The sequence below is a fragment of the Aethalodelphis obliquidens genome, unplaced genomic scaffold, assembly GCF_003676395.1.
Source record: "Aethalodelphis obliquidens isolate GAN/ISIS:26980383/991018 unplaced genomic scaffold, ASM367639v1 scaffold6, whole genome shotgun sequence".
NCBI lineage: Eukaryota > Metazoa > Chordata > Mammalia > Artiodactyla > Delphinidae > Aethalodelphis > Aethalodelphis obliquidens.
Window position 1 is genome coordinate 58,121,933 of NW_020837950.1, and position 15,028 is coordinate 58,136,960.

Here is a 15,028-nt window from a genome sequence, read left to right on the forward strand (position 1 = left end):
TTTAAATGAATTGGTTAAAGAACATAAGAAATTGTGTGATCAGTAAAGAAAGAGTGTATCCGGTTAGTTTTATATAAGCGTCTAACATAAAATTTTTTTAAAAATTAGGTCACAATTCCCAGAAGTAATATATGAATACCACTGGGGTTTTCTAGCAGAAGGAAGAATTTATATTGAAAATATTGTTACAGGCAGGTACACTCTGTCAAAGATGGTGTATCCTGAGCAGGAAAAGTTTATGGAGGTCTGAATCAAGAGGACACTATATATTGTTCATAAAAGATGCTCGATACGCATGTATTGGGTGGATAAAATCAGTGTATGTTGAGTAATTAAACAAATTGATGAATAAATGAAAGATGTAGGTGTATGTTCCATTTGGGAAGTCTTTCTCCAAATGGGTTAACTGCCCTTCCATGGGCTCCCATACAATCCTGTACTCCCCTATTTTATCCTACTGTGTACTGTACTCTCCTACTAAACTGTAAACTATTTGAGGGTAGAAATTAATTCTTGTTCTTCATGATAATTCCAGCTCTGACCGTAGTACCCTGCACATAGTAGACATTCAAGAGATAATTGCATAGATGAATGACATTATTTACTAGAGTACTAGTTTGAGCCAAATGTAACGTTAGCATTACACATGGGAGAGTAAAAGGGGTACTTAAAAAACACTTAAATAACATCTAGGAAGTCCATTAAAGAGATAAAAGTGGCAGAAGGACAGTTTGGACAGTATTATTACCGTAATTTGAACATGTATTTAGGCTAGCAAATGGATTGTAATGATGGAGAGTGAACAGCAATGCCTTTCTTGGAAATGAAGGGAAAAGAATTGAGGGTGGAGACATGCTTTTTACTGAAAACCCAGGAGAATGTTCTCTCCTCACCCCCTCAACCCCCAAATAATCCAGACTATCATATTGAATTTAGGTTATTTTTTGAAAAAAAATTTCAGAGGAAATCCAGCATCTATCTCCCCCTACTGGTGTCATATTGAGTGATGTCTAACTTTTTTTTTTTCTTTTAACTGAGAAACGTTTTAATTAAGACAAATATTTTCATTTGTTGTTTGCAAAAAAAAAATCTTATACTTAATCTAAAGTTTAAGCATCCTGTATTGGAGGTTTGTGTTGCAATGAGCTTTACCAAGATTTGGAATGTACATTGGAGTATAAATTGTTTCATCACAGATGAGGAACGGTTAAATATTTCTGCTAGTTCCTCTGTAATTAGCAGATTTTATATGACAGTGGATTATAATTGGCTGACACAATGAAAAATTTTAAGTCTGTATTATAGAAAATTTCAAACATACACAAAAGTAGAGAGAAAAATATAATGAGCTTCCACGTACCCATCATCCAGCTCCAACAAACAAGTCACAGCTAATCTTGTTTTATTTATTACTTCCCCAAGGTCCCACATCCAGATCACTTTGAAGCAAAGTCCAAGCATTGTATCACTTCATCGGTGTTTCAGTGTGTACCTAAAAGGTAAGGATGCTTCAAATATCCCTATTTTTAAGCATGCCCAAAGTTAGCAATAGTTCCTTAATATCAGCAAATATCCAGTCAGTGTTCAAATTTCCACGTTTGTTTTAAAATTTGTAATTATTTATTTTACAGTCTGTTTGAAACAGGCTTTTAATGAGGGCTATGGATTGTAATTTTGTTTGATATGTTTCTTACATTTCATGGAATTTATGAGATTTGTTTCCTCCTCCATCCGTTTTCTTGGGTATTATTTTTGTTAAGAAAAGTGCATCATTTGTTCTGAGCAGGGTTCCACGGTCTGGAATTTGCCGACTGGATCCCCATAGTGTTGTGTAACTCATTCCTCTGTCCCCTGTGTTTCCTGTAAATACAGGAAATTGGTAGTTAGATCCAGAGGCTTCATTTTATTCAGGTTTTATTTGTTGTTGTTGTTCTTTTTTTGTTTTTATTCTTTTGTTTTTTTGCAAGGTGCTATTGTGTACTTCTGTCACTCAATATCTGGTAGCAATTGAAGTTCATTGTCTAGCAGTTGAAGAACATTGTCATTGTTAATATTTTGCAAGGTGCTATTGTGTACTTCTGTCACTCAGTGTCTCATAGCAATTGAAGTTCATTGAGGGGTAGAGTAGACTTTCCAACAGAAATTTCTGTGGTGATGGAAGTGTTCCATATCAGTACATATATGTTCTATATCTGTACTACATGCTCCATGTCTGTTCTATATCTTAATACAGTAGTCACTAGCCACATGTAGCTCTTAAATGTGGCTAATGTGATTGAGAAACTGAATCTTTAATTTAAAAAATTTTAATTACTGTAAATTGAAATGTAAATAGCCACTTGTGTCTAGTAGCTACCATATTGGATAGTATAGCTGCAGACCCACTAATTCATTAAAGGCTGCAAAATGATAATGCTATTATTCTATTATTTTTTTCTTTACTTATTAGCTGGAATATTTTTGTAAAGAGAAACTTCCTCTTAACAGCTATGTTGCTACTATGAGTTTCAGTTTATACAGAAAAGACAGAAAAATTCTTTAATTCTTACTCTCTATTATCAGCTGTCAAAATAATAAATTGTTTCCTTAGCATTCTCCAAAAGTGATGCGTCCTCATCCTCATGTGTTTTTTGTTGTTGTTATGTAGTCATAATTTGCATTTTAATTTATTGTAGTTATTCTTGTTTATGCTCAAATTGGTTCATCCTTGGCCAGAGGGGGTTTATTCAGACTATCTCCTGAGCACTCTTGCTACGATCCTACGAGTCTCTGATAGTGTTACGGCGTTCTGGTGTGCGATCAGGTATTTCAGGATCATCTTGGACATATGATGCCTCATATCTGAAATTAGCCATTTTCTAAGATGCTCTGGTTCCATTTAGTGGTCAATGGTATTTCAAAAACATATAATCTAGGTACTATGGTGATCATTGCTATTTGGTTGGTCATTGTTTCTAGACTTTACAAAAACAGAGTTAGAAATCTAGATTAAAAAAAAACAAAACCCTGCATTGTGAGTTCATCCTGATACATGCAATTTAAAATCAGGGCTACAGGGTTGCCTCTGATTGGGCTTTTTATTTATATTTTAAAATTGAAAATCTAGTTTCTTCTCAATGACACCAGTATAACTACTGGTTTCTTTTATTCCACGATACACACATAATAATTTCAGGATAACAATAGCAACCTACCAGCAATGAAATTATTATTGAAAAGGTGCACTCACCTTTGGTTTCATTTTTGCATGTTTATATATTTATTCCTAGAGTCTCCGTCACTGATGATATACTATTGTGTTACAGGGTTATTTTAAATAGTTTCTCTGTGTAGTTTTGCCAAAAAAGGATGCAAATTTCTATTTGTTTGTTTCCTTTTATTTTTAGCAATTTTTTAAACTGTAGTTTCATTTTATAATTATGTATTTATGTGGCCCCAGAGTCATAGCCACAAAACACAGTATATTAAAAAAAATTTAGCTTCGTGCCATATCTCCTTAATTCTATTCCCTTATCAGTTTTTATTTAAAAAATTGTAATTTAAGCCTTCATCTTTTATTTCAGGAATGTGAATATATTTATATCTACCCTTTCTTAGATGAGCAGTAATACACTCTACACACTTTCCTCCTTTTTTTGGTCTTACTTAATAATGTATTCTGGAAATCACTGACTAATAATATGCAGAGATCAACCTCATTCCTTTTTGTAGCTGCATAGTATTCCATGGAATAGATGTTCCATAGTTATTCAATAAGTCCTCTGTTGATGGACATTTAGGTTGTGGAAAGCTTTTTAAGGACATTTAAAATAATTACAGCAGGATCATAAACAAATGTATTACCTTTCCCATAATTTTTCATTTTTCACTAGGTTCATATAGATATTCATAAAGATAAAAAGCATGAAATTATATTAATATCTATTAATATTGGGATAAAATTAAGATAAATTTACAGAAAGTTATAGGTCTGTGTATCCTCAGGTAAAATGTTTTAGTTTTCATTAATTATCTCTCTAGGGAACTGATGACTATTTTTCTGATCTAAAGATTTCTTAGGATAAACCTTAGTAAGGTTGGAAAAGTAAGGATGATTGAACTTGAGAGCTGTACATGATAGAAGAATTATCTTTTAGGAGGTGAAATGGTAATTGTTTTTGAAGAAGATTTTATTTTACCTTCCACTCTTTGTAAGTTTTGCAGGGGATTTGTGTTAGAGTATACTAATGAAATACTAGATAATTATTGTTCCAATATTTGGACTTGTGGTTGAGCAAGAGGTTGGAAGATAGCTATTGGCAATAACTAGATATACTCCAGCCACTTCTTTATTCACTCTACCTCTTTCATTATCTACTTTTCAGATATTTAGAAGGTAAAAAGCCAATGGCAACTGAAGAAGCATCAATAAATCAATAAATAAAGAGATACACTGTTTTATTTAGGACATGTTCACATTTTCTCTCTTGTTGTGACAAGATGTGGGGTTTCAATCTGATCTGCTCTGACACTGTTCCCCTTAATTCTCCCTCAACTGTGTTTAGAGATGAGGGTTTCTGTAAGTTCTCACACATGCTTGTTTGTTCATTAGAAGCTGTTGTAATTTTGATGGTAATGCTCTACTGCTTATAATTCCAACAGGAGTTGATTTTGTTTATGCAGTAAATAAATACTAATTCAAGCTACTCTCTTTAACCTTGAACTGTACATCAGGGGACTTATACCTATGGTAGATGAATTAAAAGAGGGAAATACCAGTTGGGGCCTTGCATGTATCAATATAAAGGGGAAATACACAGTGTTCTCAAGAGCTCTACATCTCACATCTCACAAACCCCATGCTTCCCCATCCCTCCAGTGTGAGCATGACACCTCCGTTAAGTTAGGCCTTAGAGTTCATGCTTTACTGACTTCTGAGTGGACCAGTTTCACAGGTATGGCCTGTGAGACAGGCCTATGCAGGGTGGGAAAGCTAGCTCTGGACAGAAGCAAAACCAGGGAAATCAGGCATTTCTAAGGAGTCAAGGAAGGGTTTGCCTTTTAAGAAAGGCGAGAAATTCAACTCAAGATATACTTGAGGGACTTTCCTGGTGGAGCAGTGGTTAAGAATCTGCCTGCCCATGCAGGGGACACGGGTTCGATCCCTGGTCTGGGAAGTTCCCACATGCCACAGAGCAACTAAGCCCGTGTGCCACAACTGCTGAGCCTGCGCTCTAGAGCCCATGAGCCACAACTACTGAGCCAGTGTGCTGCAACTACTGAAGCCCGCACGCCTAGAGCCCATGCTCCACAACAAGAGAAGCCATTGCAATGGGAAGCCCATGCACCGCAATGAAGAGTAGCCCCTGCTCGCCGCAACTAGAGAAAGCCAGTGCACAGCACCGAAGACCCAACACAGCCAAAAATAAAATAAATAAATAAAATTTTAAAAAAAGATATACTTGACACTATTTGTACCTTTCTAAAAAGACTATTCTTCTCAACATACTATAAAAAAAATAATAAACAGAAACCCCAACTAAATAGAATGAGGAGCTCTCACACCCTGTGATGATAGCAGAGCCCAAGAAGAAGAAGAAAGATTCCTTTTCTTTCCTGGCAAGGAATCAGCCAATGAAAAACCATGGACCCTGCTTTACTATAACCCTCCCAACTTCCTTTTCCTCCCTATGAAAGTGTTCTCCTGCCCTTGCCACGTGGGGACTTGCATGTGGCTCGCCATGGTTGCAGACCATGAGTTGCAATTCTCTGTTGATCCTGAATAAACCCATCTTTGCAGGAGAAATATCTGGTAGTCTGTTTATTTCAGGTCAACAATACTAAGCAGTAGGTGGAAGCTGAGGGTGTCTCAGTCTGCATTTTCTAACATGCAGAGATTTGGCTATGAAATGGAATGGCCAGACTAAACACAGCCCAGCCATACCATGAGGGGAAGAAAACCAAGCACTAGCTTCTGGATTTGTCAGTATTTTATGAATAAAATTTTTTTCATATATTGCCATTCTGCCTGTAGAGATAATTTTCCTGCTTTGAGCTTTTATAGTATCAGGCTGCTTGTGGAATTTGTATGTTTAAGATAAAATGTATATCTATTAGATACTAAAGGTACTTGCTGGCCAATGATTTCAATAATTTATTATGTATGCATTTCATATTTTTCCTAGTATTTTATTTTTAGTATTTCTTAGAGTCTCAAAGGGCTGGATTTAAGGTAAAGTGAGTGAGCCCTTCATCTCAGGCACAAAATTTAACAGAGTTTCAAAAACCTCAGTAATAAAGATAAATGCTATTTTAATGCAATATTTAAAAAAATCAAAATTAGTGCAAAGAAAAAAAAAACCCTTGATAAACACGGTGTGGAAATTTTCAATAAAGACAGGATCTGACCCTGCATTTGAACAACTCTGCCTCACTCACTTCACCCTGATTCTGGCCCTGATTCCAACAAAACTTTATTTAAAAAAAAGGCGGGTAGGCTTTGGGGCATAGTTTGTTCATTAACAAAATCACATAAACGATTATTTATCCTGATTATTGCATTTTTTGGGCACCCCCTTACATTTTGCCTCCTAGTCCCTGTTCTTGAGCTAAACTTGGATTGATTAAATCCCACTCTATCACTTTTACAGGTAAGGTTAATGTGAAGGCCCACAGAGGTGACGTGACAAGCCCAAAGTCAAACAGACGAGGGTAACAGGGTTGAGACCCGTCATGGTTTTACGTGCTCTATCTCCCCAGTTAAATTCCTTGAGGATAAGATTCTTGACTCCTATTTCTTGTTTGTTATGCAGTGCTCTGTGGAGAGTAGCCTCCCTCACCCCTGTACTTGCTATTGCCTTGCTATCTGAATTCTATCCGTTATTTGTGTGACCTTCAAAAAGATACTCACTTTCTATTGACCTAATCTGTGTCTACATGATACCCCATTCAGGGTCAATTCAGTGGAAAAAAAAAATATTTGAAATGAAGAGAAAAGAGAACAAAACCTCCTGAAACCAAAAACCGTTTGCATACCACTACATGGACAAAATAGCTTTTAAGTGTTTGAATTTTCTTATTAACTGGTTTGTGGTGTTGTGTAGATAGAGGCAGGATTTGCTAATGTTCAAGAAAAAGTAATCCCCTCAGTAGGAGTTGGTAGACTTAATCAATAATAATTGGGCACTCTCTGCAAAGGATATCATTCTTTGGAACTGGTAATTATTAGACCAGATGGTTAGTGTTTCCTCATTTTCTCAAAAGTTGGGATAAAGGTAAGAATTTTCAGTCTAGTAGCAATCACATAAAACAGCAAAATCTACTGGTAGGGGTGTTGTGGTGTGCTGGGGGGGTGGGGAATGGAGGGGTTGGAGAGGAAAGCAGTCATCTTACATGACTCTTTGGGTTAAAACTAGGAGAGATTTGTGGGTTTCACATAAGTCAACTTTCATTATTCTTGTTCCCATCTTCTTTGATTCACATGGTTTCAGTTTCTTTCCAAATGTCTTTGGTTCAAACTTTATGGTCATGAAACAGAGCAGTTGAAAAATGTTGACAAAAAGTTTTGGAAGCAATCACTGAATTTTGCACAAATTTACTAGCAGTTACTTTTAGTGTGAAAAATGGTGCTACTCCATAATAAATGTGGGTTAGGAATGTTTATGTCATTGTTATGTAGCCACTTAGAGAAATAAGACCACAGTGTTTGCAGAAAATGGAGCGTATTGGAAAACTAAAAAGGAGAGATTTTACATTTGTTCTTTAAGGTACAGAGGCATATTTTATTGTGTGGAAAATAGGATTTGCCTAAACTGTTGCAGAGGTGGCTATTTTGCATGTCACTAACTTGTATTTGATATTAGATTTTAAAAATAGTGACTTTAAAAAGTTTAGAATATTTTTGAAGCCTGAGCATAATTTTCATAATGACATGAAATAGAATGAAACAGGAAAGTTATTGGGAGATGGCATTGACTTTTAACAAATACATAAAAAGTGTACTTTCTTGTGGAATCATATTTATATGGACAGCATAAATTTAATCCTCTGACTTACTGGTCTGCCGATCCTATGATAGGTAATAAATTCATAATTCAATTAATTGCATGCATTGTATATACTAACTCATTTAAAGAAAATGAGCTATCATTGTCATCCAGAAGTATTTATGGGGTGACTAAAATTTCAAAGTGCTGGCTTTACAATGGCAGTAAACAGATTTCTACTTCTAGGAATCTTGAACTAAAAAAAAAAGGACAAAATCTGAAAAAGGATAAGCAGACAAAAAAGAATCATGCAAGACATACAGGACACAATATAAACTAGCTAATCGGTTGTTCACAGTTCATTAATAAATGCCTATTGAAGGGAAAATAGGAAAGAAAATGTATTGAGTACCCACTACTGCCGGACGCTATAATAAATACTTTAGCTGTATTCTCTCAATTATGGTCAAATGGAGGGCGCAAGGCAGAGGCATCCAATAGAAACATGTCCACACAAGGGAGGACACTGGCTTTTGTTCAGGAGGGAATGGCACAAGAAATAGGGAGTAGGTCAGTTGGGCAGAAGTGGAAGATTTTTAAAAGGTAATTTTGGAAAGTTGGCTGAGACTGTATTGTAGAGGACCCTTTAGGATAAGCTAAGACATGCTCGCTGTTTCGTGTAGATAAAGGAAACCTGAAATGTTTTGAGTATAGGAGAGAGTGACCAAGCCAAGAGCTGTGAAGGCAGAGCAGATTGAGTGTGGGAAACAGTGGGGCTACTTGACCAAACAGTGAGAGGCAGAGCTCGCTCAGCTTTGAAGGCAGCATTCTTTTAAGGCTCTATGTGACTAAGTTTTCCTAGATTGTCCCGAATAGTAGTGATTTTATTGATTTTATCATCAATAGCTCAGAACCACAAATATTTTCTCAGTTTGCTGTCCAACTAAAAGCATCTGATGGTGTGAAATAAATGCTGAATAAATAAGATGTTAAATGTTTAGAATATGCTGACGTTTAGTGACAGTTTGTGATGATGTTTGAGGAAAAGCAAACAAGAGCGTTCCTCTTCTCTTCTTCCTATTAAAAACAATTTCCTGCAAATAGTAGGATTTCAGGTCCTTGAAGTGCGGCAGGGTGAACACGTGCTACAACTTTGAAAGAGTGAAGTCATTTATTGGCTCTCTCTGTTTCCCGTCCACCTAACCCCTTCTTAAGCCCTTGCCATCACATCACCCTTCCATTCCCCTCAAACCACCCTCCTGAAGATCTCTAACACATCCTCGTTTCTCTTCTCTTATTCTTCTTAACCCCCTTGAAGCGTTTCGTACCATTGTTCACCTCCTCCGTCTCTCCAGCCACATTTCTTCTGTATCTCTGCATCATCTTCATCATCTCGTCTCCTAACAGGGGTCTCAGGCATCAGCCCTCAGCTGTTCTATCATTAACACTTTTGAGGGATCAACACTTCTAGAACTTTGAGAATCCTTAAATTTGCAAAGACTTCTAAGATATGCTACTTTCTCCATAAAATGTAATTTTGGGGCTGACTAGGCATATACTGAAACAAGTTGATGACTGTCTTATTTCCATGTAGAGTACAGGTCTTAGCTTCAATGTCACCCATTTAGGTAGGTATTCTCTGACCTGCAGGGCAATGTCAGTCTCCTTGGTGATATGGTCCCGAGGCACCTGGTACTCCTCTTTTAGAACAGGCATCTTGTTTGAAATTGGTTATTTGTAATTCACTGGGGACATGAATTGTGTCTTAGGTGTTCACAGCTGTACCCCTACAACTTAGCCCAGGCATGCATTAGGAACTCAAATAATACTTTTTTGTTGATTAATTGATTGAATGATATCAGCCTGTTCATTTCAAGTTCGACAATATGTACTTTGTCTCATGTTTCCTTTAAAGGACATCATTTTTTTAGATATCTTTACTTTTGCTTTATTTTCTCCCTCACACAACTAGTTGACTTTCTCTTCTTAAAAAAAAAAAATTACGAGCTTTACTTTGTGTGGAGGAGAAACGTAGGACATAAAAGTTTTGCTAAGGTATGCATGCTAGGCTTGAGGCGAGGCTCAGACCAGTGAATCTTCCAATCTTAGCAAAATTTCAAATCACCATGTATCTTGGACCTTCAGGTTTATTCACAAACGGTCAAAACGACAAATTTTAAGTCTACTCTTTTTCGTAGTAAATGTACCCTATTCACATTTTCCCCTTTGAGAAAGTCAGTGGCTGCAACCTTCCTTTGAGTGTCTCTGAACTTCTACCTCTAACTCAGTCCTTTCCTGTGAGTCCGGCCCCATATCCAATTGCAACAGATCTACTCTGACTCGCCCAATTCAGCACCTAAGGGTCGTAGTGTAGTGCTGACACGGTGAAGGGAGGTGAGAGAACTGGATTCTTGACCTGGCGCTGCCGTTAACCCTCAAAGGGAATCTGAGCAGCCATTGGACTTCCCTGGGCTTTCCGGAGAAACCCTGAAGACTCCCGAAACATAGTTTCTCTAACCAACCTGCTGAAAGAATTCTGAACTCCGCTTATTATGTTGGCTTGCTTTGTGGTTCTATCGCTACCGATCCAACATGGTAGTAGAACAAAGTGTGGATGAAACTTTGGCTCTCGCTGAACCAAGGAAAACCGAGATAATTCTCAGATTTACAAAAGCTGATGTTGCTGCCAGACGCCTTCATAATTTCTCTTCGACTCAGGCCTCTTGAGGGACTGGCCTAGTTAGAGCCATATTAATTGAACACGCGTAAAGGAAAAACGAAACCCAACAGCTTTCTTTTCTAAGCCCACAAAAGAAACAGTAACTGGGTTTCTCTGGAGAAGGATAAGGTCCCTCCCAGATGTGCCCAGAAATTAGATGGAGTTTAGGGGCAGGTAGGAGCTTACGTGGTCACTTGAGGAATTTTCTTTCAAAATGTGGCTTGAACTTACTAAAGCATCTCTTATGGGAACAGAACTCCCAGGAAAGCTTGGAACACAAAGGGTATGATAGCACCTTAGGCAGCAGAATAACTATTTTCTTGGTGAAGTACACAGAACAGAGAGATTTAGGCTGTAGGCAAGTTTCTTCTTTTCACGCTTAAAGGGAAAATCAATATTCCATATTCATGGTCTCTGACATCATGTTTCCTAGGGTGGCCAAAAGGGGTTTATACTGTTTGTTGCAAAATATCATGGTGTTATTTTTATAAGGATCAACCAGAGTAGGGATGGGATTCTTAGGTGCCACCTGGTTTTCACACTTTTGGTGAAGTAAAATTAATTGAGTTTCAAAGGCAGGAAACTATTCTGTTGCTGGGAAATACAGCATAAAGGATTTCTGCAAGCTTCCTCTGGGTTTTTCTTGCAAGCTTTAAATGAGAATTTTCTGCCAATTTTCTGGCAGAAGCAGAGGAGACATAGTAGTTTTGCTAGTGGTTTTGATTAAGGCTTGTCTACATGGCATCAATAAAAATAACTAGACCTAGGTCTGATGGGCATTGAACTTGCTTAGAATGCTAATAAAATTATAAGAGACGAGCATAAATCTTAAATTTTGAATATTTTTTCTTATAATACATATGGAAAGACGATTTCTCAGTATTTCAATGTGTTAAAAGTACAATAACTGGAGAAGAATATGCTCTCTTCAAAGTGCCAATAAAAATGCAAAATGTCATTTTCCAGTGCAATTCGGCCTGAAATCAACCTGTTTTATGGTAATTATGGGCTCTGGCACCAGAACATAGCAGAGCTTTACAAGATTGAATGAGTGATTGAGTCCAACCTCCTTAAATATGAAACATATGAAATGATTTGTGGAGAGTAAACGCCAGAGAGCATTGTCACCCTCCTTCCCCTGAACTATGCACAAAGCTTCACTAATGCCGTGTGGTGGTCGTATCAGGGTAAGGGAGTGGGTGAGAAACATATTTTTGAGGACAATAGGGTAGGAACAACCTCTAACGTGGTAGAAGGGAAGTTTCATATAAAGGTATAAACTGTGAGAAAGAGATGATGACGCCCAAAGTGGGTGAAAAGTGCCTTTCCTTGGCAAAATTCTGGTACATCACTATGAAAGGAAAACCATGTATATTTCTCATAAACACTGTGGTGTCGGGCGTAAGGACCCAGCAATGCATCATCATATGCCTCATGGCAGCATGTCAGGAGGGGGCTCCTCAAGCCAAGAGAAATGTGGCAACACTTCTCATTTTCCTCCCTTTTTCCAGGGTGACCTGAGCTCCTTGTGATACAGGTGTCCTGGCATAGGGGTTGCCTTAGATTGGTTTTAATCTGGAAAATGGAAGAATAATAAAAGTATTTAAATCTTATTTATATCGTATACTGCTTGGGTGTCCTGTATTATAGACCCAAATAGAATAGTGGCCGAATCTTCCTAACTTTTATTTTTTCATCAAAATTATGATGTTTACAGAGTCCATTTTTCTATGAATGTTGTTACACAAAACCATTGGCCTCCTGAACTTTCCCTCGGTTTGTCCCTTCTCAGAGGCCATTGTTTTCCACAAAGTAAGCTGATTCTTTGTATTTATTTCCACATCTTCAAATGACACATTTCTATTGCTGCTTCTTGATATTGCAGGTTTTGGCCTTGTCTGTTATTTCCCTCTCGGAGCGAGGAGACTTTAACTCTCTCTCACAAACCCCGGCCACATACACACACCCACTTTGGTCCTAGATATTTTTTCAATACAGTTATATAAAATTTTGCATAGGTCTATATCGGGAGTTTACATTCTTATGAATATATAAATGCTATTTCTAACTGAGCCATGCAATCTTTTATGATTACTCTTTCTTGCTTGCTTTCTATTTTCTGTGGAGTTAACAATTGTGTTGGTTTTCTGCGTTCTTATCAACTACAGACTCGGGGCATTTTTCTAATTCCTCTTTCTATATCGTCTAACATACGATAGATGGAATTCATCTTCTTGGAGAATCTTTCTGGGCCCGTGGCACTGCACTTATTTGCGATTACTCACCATCATTCTCTTTGATTCTCTGTGTTGTTAGAGAATCTTGTTTCCTGGAAACCACATCTTCCTCTTTCTTGGTGTACTCTCTTGTTTTTGTTAAAACAGTTTTCAGTACCTGTTAGGAAAAGGATGCACGAAAGGTACATATTTTGAGACCTAGTATGTTGGAAAATATTTTTATTTCAGCCTCATACTTTACTGAGAGTTTAGCATAGAAGTCTAGGTTGGAAATAATTGTCTTTTCGAAAATTTGATGCCATTGTTCCATCTTCTAGCTTCCAGTGTTACAACAGAGAATTCTGAAGCTATTATAACTCTAGATTCTTTGTTTTTGATGTGTCTCACCCCCTCCCCTGCCAAATCTTTGTCCTCAGTCTGCTAAAATTCTATGAGAATACGTCTTAAGGTATATCGGTTTTGTATGTTTTGCTGGGCACCCAGAGGAATATTTTAATCTGAAGAATCATGTGCTTTACTTTTGGTAAATTTTCTTTGTTCTCTATTTCTGAAACTCCTATTAGTTGGATAGTGATTCTCTTAGACTGCTCCTCTGATTTTCTTATCTTTCTTCTTATTTTCTGTCTCAGAGTCTCTCTGTCATTTATTTTTTTAAATTTATTTTTCTGAGAGATTTCATCAACTTTATATTCTAACATATCTATTAGGATTTTCATTTTTACTATCAGATTTAAAATTTTCCCCAACATCTTTTAGGTTCTGTGGATGTACCTGTTTCAACTGATTTTGTTTCATGGATATAACATCTTTTCTTATGTTTCTGAGCATATTAACAGCTTGGAAGTTTTCTTTTGCTGCCTGTACTGCTACTGTTTTTCCAGGTTGCTTTTTTCCCCTGTTTTTTTAATCTGTCTACATCTTTCATGATAGATACTTTCTTCAAACGTCTGATGATTTTTGGTTGTCTATTCATATTAAAATCAGGGCACTGAAAGCTGATTAGAAACAATTTTTTTCTCTAACATGATATTCTAGGAACCAGAATAAATCCTTCCTCTGAAAACAACTTAAAATGCTGAATAAAAATACTCTTGAATGCGTCCATGTGCTGGCACATAAGAGGGTATTTAGGGCAGGTACTGAGTAGAAACAGGAACTCAAATGCAAGCACAGCAGTGAAGATGGCTTCTACCCTGAAGATATTTACTTGAAGATATTACTGATCCTGAGCTCCGGGGATGGAGGTCAAAGCCCAGGGCTTACTCAAGTTCACTAACAGGAGGGTGTCCATAAAGTTGAGATACTAAAGGGCTGTTCCATATGAATGCAGATGAATACATACAGGCTTCCTTGTCTTCCTCGACTCCCGAACAGAAAGGAGCTTCAAGAAAAACTATCTGTCTCAAATATTGATACTGAAAAAAAAATCTGAGAATTTGTAGCTACAGGCAACCCTTAGGTAGGCGTGAAACTTGAATACACACTAGCTGGGTGGAATTCTATCTTCTGAGATAACAACTGCCAAGCTAGAATTCTATATCCTGTGAAAACTATCATTCAAAAATGAAGATAAAATAAAGACATTTTTAGAGAAAACTGATAAGTCTCTTTGCAAGCAGCATACAGCTTTTTAAACAGACATAGAACATTTATAAAAACTAGCCACACGTTGGGCTACAAAACAAGCTTCAACAATTTTTGTTTTTTTTGGCCATAAATGCATGAGTTTATTTCTGGAAACTCAATTCCATTCCATTGATCTATATGTCTATCATATAGATGTCCGTGCCAGTACAATACTGTTTTTTTTTGTTTTTTTTTTAATAGGTCTTTATTGGAGTATAATTGCTTCACAATACTGTGTTAGTTTCTGTTGTACAACAAAGTGAATCAGCCATATGCATATGTCCCCATATGTCCCCATATCCCCTCCCTCTTGCGCCTCCCTCCCACCCTCCTTATCCTACCCCTCTAGGTCATCAAAAAGCACCGAGCTGATATCCCTGTGCTATGCTGCTGCTTCCCATTAGCTAACTGCTTTACATTCAGTAGTGTATGTATGTGGATGATACTCTCACTTCCCCCCAGCTTCCCCCTTCCACCCCGTG